Here is a 6,324-nt window from a genome sequence, read left to right as displayed (position 1 = left end):
AGGGTTCCATGTAACCTTGCTCCCCCGGCCTATATAAGGGCGGGCAAGGACACCTCCAGGGGTAAGATCCCACGATAGCCTTAGCGCATAAGCACTCATCTTCATCCAAGGCAATACACGCCACCCAACAGGACGTAGGGTATTACACGCAACTCGCGGCCCGAACCTGTCTAAACCCTTGTGTTGCTTGCACCATCGTGTTCTTGATCTCGGCATCTTCCCACGATCATCCCTCTATCTAAGGGTATCCCTAGGTAGACATGACGGTAAAACACCGACAGCTGGCGCCCACCATGGGGCAAACCTCCAACGATCTCCTGACGAATTCAATGGCATCCTCCAACTCCAACAACGTCCTGAAGAAGGGCACGATCCTCTCCTTCGGATCTTGGATCTACATTGCGGATGGATCTGGTGGCTTTACTAGCCACCTCGTCAATCCAGAAAATGTGGAACCTAGCCTCGTTGATGAGGCTCTCACCTCAGACAACTCGGCGACTTCAGTCGTCAACATAGAAAACACTCCTGAGGATCCCCAGGAAGAAGAAAATTTTGATTTAATCAAAAGATACTGGACCGATCCTGAGGCAACATCTCATCCTCGAGTAGACAACTCTGATGTACTCAACAGAATTGATCGCGTTACTGAAAAAATTGCCGAGTGCATTAACCTCGCGCAAACCACTCTGGAGGAATATAGTGTTTCACACGACAAAAACTTTACAGCGACTAGATCGCATCACCTCCGATCAGACGACATCTTTGATCATCTAGACCAAGTGGATAACACTTTACTAGATTGCATCAAGATGGCTGAAGACACCCTCAACACCAAGGAGTATGACTCTCCTGAGGCAAAATTCAATCAGGATTTTGACGAGTTCATTAATGGGCTCGATCAAACAATCGATGCTGATGACATCAAGATTAGTCCGGAATTCCTTGATCCAGTTGATGATCGAGAATTCATTGACTACGTAAACAGTTGGGACAATCCCAACGACTTCGACGATCTTGACGACTGGACGGACGACGTCGACCTATTTATGGAGGGTTTGTGTAATCCACATAAAATAGATGAATTATGGCAGCAATCGAAAGCAAAAAAGATGTGGGAAAATTTCCAATCTAGCTTTCAGCCTCCTGAGGAAAACATCCCGCAAACTGATGCGCAAAACGAAACTTCCCAAAGATGGGACGACACGACCCTACGTGCGGAGCTGGGACTTCCCCCTCCAGAACCAACATACCATCCATTCGGATTCAAAAATTCAGCCACCATCTTTCGGGAGGCTACAAAATCCAAAACCCTAACTGATCTCGAGAAAGATATGGATTCCTTAATCCTACTCGAAAAACAAGAGGCCGCCGACGTTCGAAAGGCCCAAAACAACCTTGATACGGGATATGGAGTCCAACTCCCTCATGACTCCACCTTGATTATGAAATCTACCCCCCAGGGGAGGACGGTGCATTGGGGTAATCCTCGTGATCAAACCCTACCAGAGCCAGACTCCCAGACCTTTGAAGATCTACCCTTCCAAGAAGGTCCATCTTTGCCATCCCCACGCAAAGAAGAAGACGTCAAAGACTTCTCTCGGGAAGTCCTGATGGTACGCGTCATGGAGATCGACGATGAAGACGACTCCATGGAGCGAGTCAACCTGGACGACTACGACTCCAACGACTTCAAGGAATATCTCTCCGACGACGGCATGCAAACGACTACAACTACGGCGGAGGTAACAACCAACTTCAACCACGAGTTTTCCCATCCTCCTCCAAGCGTCACAGTCACCGTCAAGATTGTAACACCCCAGGTGTTAATCACCTGCTTAACATGATCATTAGCACTAACCGTTCATGTATAAAGCTATTAAACAATTTTTTCTAGCATTTTAATACATGTGATGTGAATTTCATTTTAAAATGTTTCCTAGTAAGAGTTATGTAATTCCACAGTTACGTAATATTAAAAAAATGCATAAACATGAAAAGTAGCAAATTGATGCTAAAAATTTATTTTGAATACCAAATTGACATATCTATTATCCTTGAACAAGTTCCAAAAAGAACCAAATTCAAATTTTTGTTTAGGCATCTAAATCATGACATGGTGAAGTCTTGGTTTAATTCAAAGTAACGTTGTTGTTTGGAGTAGATATTTCCTTGCGGTCACTGTTCATCAACCCCACCTGTCATCCTCCTCACCATCCCCCTCCAGAAACCTTCTCGTACCTGGCCAGCTCGTCCCTTCTCTCGAAGCATCGCCACACTGCTGATCGCTCTGCCGTGCTCATCCCGACGCCTCGCTCCCTTCTGCACGGTCTTATCCTCTACTAAGACGCCAGCAGCAACATTTATTTTTTTTCTCTCTCCCGTGCCATGCACCCTGCTGCACTCTTCTCTGTTCCTCCCTCCACTGCAGCAAGCAAACAGCAGCTCCCTCCATTCTTTTCCCTCCTCTGCGTGAGCAATGCAGCAAGCCAAGCGCACCCTTCCTTCTCTGATATTCTCTCTCTGTCGGTCACACTCTCCTCTCTCTCTCACTCCCTGCGCACTCACGTACACACACAACACAACATTAACTCTCACACGTCTCTCTCCCAGCACACACGCACACAGTCTCCCACTCACATGCACCCTGCTTTCTATCTCGTCTGATTTCCTTGCCCACCGCGAGCACCAGGGGAGCTCCCTCTCTCGATCTCTTTTCCTTCACCGAACAGTAGCTCAAGAATGCTCTTTTCCTTATTTGCTTGCTTCTCCAATCGACGCCACCCGACTGCACTAGCCGCCGCGCCACCATGCCCCGTCGCCGGACGTCCTCGCCGCCGGCGGGAGCTGGTCGCCACGCCGCCGGCTATGGTCCGGCCGTGACCTGTCTTCCCGGTGGGTAAGATTTTCTGATTTTTATTCATTTAACGAAAACTTGTAGACTGCATAACAAATCAAGAAAAAATAGTAAAAATACAAAAATTAATTTTGTTAGAGTGGTTACATCTGTATCTATAAGGAAAAAATATTAATTCTTGCAAAATGATCTTTTTACCCTTGCAAAAATTTAAATTGTGTTTAGGCTTAATTAATTAATTTCTGCAAATCTGCTAGTCCAAAAATTATGAAATTTTTGCGGTACTTCATTTTATGCATGTGTAGTCCACTATAAAAATTTTATGTCCAGAAAACATAGTTTGATATGTTAATTGGGTTCTCCATATCTTAGTATATCTATAAATTAAGGAATAAATTATATGTAAGAAAAATCTTGTTAATTTAAATTAGAACACTGTATCAGTAGCTGTTTCATGCTAGATTTTGCTCATCACTAGAATGTACTCATGATCTACTTTAGTAAATCTATTTTGCTCATGGTGAATTTAGCTAGTTTGTATTAAAAACATATTTTTGGGGTTCATGCCAAAATAATTTAGTTAGTTGCTAATAATTATTTTATGCTTGATAAACTAGTTGAATTTAATTAGGACTTAGTTAATTAAAATAGTTTTCTTGTTGTTAGTAGATATGCTAGTGTTGCCTCTTTACAGTGGTTTAGTAAATAGTTAGTGGTTCGGTAACTGACTGCCCTATCCGTTGGTTACCGAGTAGTCATCGCACTTCACTGTGTAGTTTATGTTTGTTTCATAAATGCATGCATTCATCCATTGCACTCATGCATAGCATTTTATCATTAATGTAGAGCCGGAATATGCATTTATCGTTCACGAAGTTGCGGTTGATCAATCTGGAGTTCACCCAGGTGGAATTGCCATGGATCAAGCTCGGCGTCAAGCAAACTAACTTAACCTGCAATTAAGGCAAGCCCCGGTGCACATCCTATTATTTGAAATTATGACACCTATATATGTATTTATTACTTGTGCATTACGTTTCAGGAGTTGATTAGAACCCTAGTTGCATGATCCTAGGTTTCCCTGAATTATACTAGCATGTATAGGACGATAGAAATGCTATACTTAATAAGATCTCGGTAGAAGTCGAGTGATTTCTGGTCACTCACGAGATATAGGATATCTCGTTATTTTGAGTATATCGAATATTGGAATAGGTTGGAGAAAGAAAAGAAAATGGAGACCGGGCGGGGAAAGGCTAGCCCCGTCTGTGTCGATTAAGGACCGTTCGTTGTCTGGCCCTGTGATCGAGTTTGAATTGTACTAGCCGCATGCCGGGAGTAGGAGGTAGTCGAAACCGGTAAGCCGAGTACTGCCTTGTTTCGAAAGTACAGAACTTCATCACCACCCCTTAGGGCGAGTCGGGTAGTCGCGGAGAATTGAGATGCATATGTTTACTTTTGGTGGTCTCTCGTTGAGCCAGGCTGACTATATGTAGGTGGGGCGGTTCTGTAGTTCGAGGCGGGGAGGGGAATGGTTGGTCCGTATGGTCCGACGGGGTTAATACGTATCGTGTTGGTTAGGTCCACCTTGCAAGGTTAAATCGGATCGATTCGTCGTCAGTCGCTCTCGGATATGAGCACCTTGATCGCAGCACCACATCGTAGTATTGAGATGGAATATTATGTATATGTTGAAGGAAATGTTGAGATTACTAATTGATCTTCTATTATGTTTGTTTTAGAAAGGGTTCAGCAAATGCCTAGAGGATATTAATTTATATAGAATGTGAGCTAAAATATTGAAAGTAAGGATCCACCCTTAGATGCTTTTCTACAAATAAATTCACCAGCCAGAAAGCTTTGCATGTCTAGATATGTGGGCTAAGTATACCCAAAAGTCGGGTAAATCTTGCTGAGTATTAGTATACTCAGGGTTTGTTGTTTATCCTATTTCAGGTATAGAAGCTAACTAGGATTCGCATCAGTGGGCTCGATGTGACGTCCTCACGTGTTCATAGTTATCGTTTTGTTTTATTGGTTCTCAATCAAATTTCCTTCTCTCGGGTCATATTCTCTTCCGCTACTGTCATTTATTTTATGTAAATTCTAAATTTAAATCTGTTTTGTAAATATTTCTGTTGTTATCTATTTTTGCGAAATTATATTGTGCTGGTACCGTCTGTGCTCGCCGTCGCGCGAGATTTCTGGTGTGTTTCGATCGGCCTGTGGGTTGAAAACATGCTGTCAGGTTACACTTAATTAAGCTAATGCGCCTGATGCGTTCAAATGATGGCCATTACGCTTAATTAAGCTGTTTAACTTGATGGTTCTATCACAAAGATGGAGGACGAGAACAACGACTTCGAGAAGGAACGGCATAAGATCCACAACCAGAAGCGCACCGAACGCCATCAACGTGTACTCAACCGCATCCAAGAAGATGTTGGAGAGTCCCACGACTACTCCAACAATGATCTGCGCAATGTCATCAACATCGGGCGTGATGCCCGCACCGTCATCATCTCCAAGAGGCAAGAACGAGAGGAGGCGGAGGCATATAGCCCCTCTTCCAACTACCGCATCCCCGATGATTACTCGAGGCCGGCTCGTAAGCGGACTAACTTCAGAACCCACGACTCGAAAGCCGGTCCCTCCAGACCAGCTCCTCCACTCCACCAGAGCAAGCGAGCGGACCTCGTCCAGCACCGCTTCGAGCAAGCTCTCCACATGCGTTGTCCATGGCATCCAAGTGGCAAACACTCGGCATTTGAATTCCGCAACTTACGCAAAGCCCCCCAGCTCCCTCTTAATCCTCCTCGCAAGCATGAGGATCCACGTCAAAGCTAGATGTGTCAGGAGGATTACATCGCTCTCAAGAGCATTATCTTAAAATTTTACCTTCATATATCAAGGTAGTCGGCACATTCGTGCACCAGAGGCTAGGTAGCAGGATAAAAGTTTCGGAGTTAGGTGTTCTGTAATAAGATCGGATCTTATATAATACATATACCATTATCCAAACTTGTTCCTACAAACCCTTTTACCAACTTAGGACACTGTCCTCCCACCCCGGTAACATCCCCGTGATCCTGCTCTGACAGGTGCACGGGCAGTTTCTGTTACCTTCGAGCCCTTGAACTCGGCGGGAACCATCTCCGGCTACTTCCTAACAGGCTAGTACTCGGTTCAACTACTCCCTATCTGGCTAGTACTCGGTCCGACTATTCCCTACTAGGCTAGTACCCGTGCAGCTTTACTCTCCCTGGGACGGTGTTCCCACCCCGGTAACATCTCCGCGATCCTGCTCCGACAGGTGCACGGGCAGTTTCTGTTACTTTCGAGCCCTTGAACTCGGCGGAAAGCATCTCCGACTACTTCCTAACAGGCTAGTACTCGGTTCGACTACTCCCTATCTGGCTAGTACTCGGTGTGACTACTCCCTACTAGGCTAGTACCTAGGCAGCTTTGCT

General features: G+C 44.9%; 1 long non-coding RNA gene across 1 annotated transcript; it reads left to right on the top strand.

Moving 5' to 3' along the window:
- Positions 1–2,284: 2,284 nt before the first annotated feature.
- On the top strand, positions 2,285–3,888 carry LOC120639254. The gene is made up of 2 exons (XR_005661337.1): positions 2,285–2,896; positions 3,701–3,888. It is a non-coding gene; the product is annotated as an uncharacterized LOC120639254 (long non-coding RNA).
- Positions 3,889–6,324: the final 2,436 nt, after the last annotated feature.

The sequence above is a fragment of the Panicum virgatum genome, chromosome 6K, assembly GCF_016808335.1.
Source record: "Panicum virgatum strain AP13 chromosome 6K, P.virgatum_v5, whole genome shotgun sequence".
Lineage (NCBI taxonomy): Eukaryota > Viridiplantae > Streptophyta > Magnoliopsida > Poales > Poaceae > Panicum > Panicum virgatum.
The sequence above is the reverse complement of the archived record's forward strand: the minus strand, read 5'-3'. Positions and strand labels throughout refer to the sequence as shown.